Source organism: Octopus bimaculoides, chromosome 1 (genome assembly GCF_001194135.2).
Source record: "Octopus bimaculoides isolate UCB-OBI-ISO-001 chromosome 1, ASM119413v2, whole genome shotgun sequence".
Lineage (NCBI taxonomy): Eukaryota > Metazoa > Mollusca > Cephalopoda > Octopoda > Octopodidae > Octopus > Octopus bimaculoides.
In genome coordinates this window covers 128,446,944-128,449,644 of record NC_068981.1, presented here as the reverse complement: position 1 = coordinate 128,449,644, position 2,701 = coordinate 128,446,944, and the positions used below count along the sequence as shown (strand labels likewise).

The 2,701-nt window shown below is 33.6% G+C and overlaps 1 protein-coding gene and 1 non-coding gene across 3 annotated transcripts in view; one reads left to right on the top strand and one right to left on the bottom strand.

Annotated features, from left to right (window-relative positions):
* The window catches only part of LOC106870831 (N-terminal EF-hand calcium-binding protein 1), a 116,602-nt gene that overhangs the window by 62,075 nt on the left and 51,826 nt on the right, over window positions 1–2,701 (top strand). The window lies entirely within an intron of this gene.
* Window positions 889–992, bottom strand: LOC128250140 (U6 spliceosomal RNA). Its single transcript, XR_008266264.1, has one exon. It is a non-coding gene; the product is annotated as a U6 spliceosomal RNA (small nuclear RNA).

The following is a 2,701-nucleotide window of genomic DNA, read 5'->3' as shown; positions in this document are numbered from 1 at the left end:
TTTTTTTTTCACAAACACACATGCATACATATGATCATTAGCATACATGACTAGTCACATACAACCACATCCAAAATAAATTCACATTTGTATGAAAATTTGGGAGTTTTCTTCTTGTTGTGTGAACATCAATATAATCCTTGCAGCAGCATCAGATTTTTCTCTCTTTGTCAGTTATATTTTCAGCAGTTGTATCACATGTATCTGGTTAAGTTTCTGTAAAATTTCTCACTTGAAGCAATATAACAGGTAGTAGAAGTCGTTTGGTTTAGAAATTAAAATGAAAAGCATCAACCAGCATTGAAAAAAATAAAAAAAATTAAATGTTGTCACATGTCACATGTGATCTACTGTTGTTCCATTCATTGATATCCGCCATCTTTAAGTAAGAAGACGGAAAGAAACTAAAGAAGCAACAAAAGCTGCAGCCACTCACTTGACTTCAAGTGATAGTCATATGAATGTCACCACCATGCATATAGTGTCCTTCCTTTTCAATCTTCTGAGAAAACATGTCTGGTTGTAGGGAAATATTACTTTATTTGAAAACAGTTAATGGTTGGTGACAGGAAGGACAGCTGGCCGTAGAAAATTTGCCTAAAAAGCTCCATCCAGCCCATGCAAGTATAGAAAATGGATGTTAAACAATGACAATGATGATGATGATGATGATGATATATAGGTTCTTGTTTCTATTTTATTTTATTATCACTAACTACATGATGGGCTTCTTTTAGTTCCCTTCTACCAAATTCATTTACAAGGCTTTGGTTGTCCTGGGGCTATTGTAGAAGACACTTGCCCAAGGTACTATACTGTAGGACTGGATGTGGAACCATGTGGTTGGAAAGCAAACTTCTTATCACACAGCCATGTCAGTGCCTATTAAAAAATATGGAACACTTCAGATATTTGTGTGGCATCCTTGTGCAGTGGTCACCCAAATCTTTTCTGTCTTATTCCATTTTAGTATATGTATAGCTGAAGCCAGTGATAAAAAATTTTTCTTCAGGTCCTCAAACAAAGACAACACTTTCTCTTGAATGATTTTTTGACTAATAGTAGCACGCTGACGATTCAACCTAACAATCCAAAGAGAAAGAAGACTTTCCATTTCTTCAAAGATTTTGCCTCTTTTCTTATTGATGGCAGTGTTCTTCATCCCTGGGGCTTCAGGTTTGATATGTGCTAAAATCTTGTCCTTATATGTACAATCGTCGATACAGTTGTCCGACTCATCCCAAAAGATTGTGCAATTACATCATAGCGTTTTATCATAGCCAGTTTATCTTCCAGCATTATAGCATAACACTTAGCACTTTCACTATGAATTTCCTTAGGAGCCATGGGGTTAAAAAACAAAGTCACAAATGAATGCGAATGAGAAAGTAGCCAATGAACAGACATAAACAAATCTGATTTCAAAACAAATGCAGGAATCATGAGTGACAATGACCCCTAATGGTAAATATGGAACTACAGTGCAATATGAGCTCCAAAAGACCGATAAATAAGACAACACAGTTGATTTCATGATTTCGTTCACTAACCTACACTACTTTATGGTGTGTATGTTAACATCTACTGTATGTATTTTAATATGGTTTTATATGGTTTTATTCTTATTTATTGTACAGTAACATGATTTTATGTGCTTTTATCGGTTTTCTAGGGATTCTACGATTCCAATATTTGTGGCAGAGAGATGTAAAGTCAAGTAAAATGACTTGACTTGATTTTTATTTTTCCATGTATTATTTTTGAAAACCGTATAATTGAGAACAGCTTAAATCAAAATGACTTAAGCCGAGGTATGCATGTATGTATGTATGTATGTATGTATGTATGTATATGTATATATATATATATATATACTTAAAGTTGCAAAATTATCACAAAAACTGTTAGTCAGAGTTTCACGTTTCCATTTGTCGGACAGTTGTCATGAAAACTGAATTAAAAGTATTGAATTTTAATTCAATTTTCATCACAACTGTCCAACTAATGGGAATGTGATACTCTGAGTAACAATTTTTGTGATAATTTTGCAGCTTCGATAAAAGCACATTCGAGTACTATTTTCTTCACCTTGTTTTGCACTTATGTACCACCCTCTGTGTGTGTGTGTGTGTATCTATCTATATACAGGGTGTCCAGAAAGTTTTGCCTGATTCTTATTTTGAAAACTATAATACAATACAGTTTACAATAAAATAAAAATCAGGTGAAACTTTCTGGACACCCTGTATCTGTGTGTGTGTGTGTGTGTGTGTACATGCTTGTCTTGACATCATGTTGTGGTTGTAAATGAGCATCAACATCATAAAGGTGTTGTTTGTTTCTAATCTTCAGTGGAAAACATTTGGCCATGGGAAAATATTACTTTGCTTGGAAACAGTTGGGGTTTGGTAACAGGAAAGGCATCTGGCTGTAGAAAATCGACTGCAAAAAATTCTATATACAAGGATGGAAAATTGAATGTTAAATGATGATTATACATCCATACGTACATAAGTATGTACGTATGAAATTTTTTTATAATTATGTGTGTGTGAATATGTAAATAGTGGTGAGAGAAACACACAAATTAAAAATTCAAGTCAAATTGAAATAGATAAATGCTGGTAATATAGATGATGTACTTGGTAGTAAAGAAACTTTTTGAAATGACTGGAAAGTAGTTTGAAAAGTGTATGTGAGA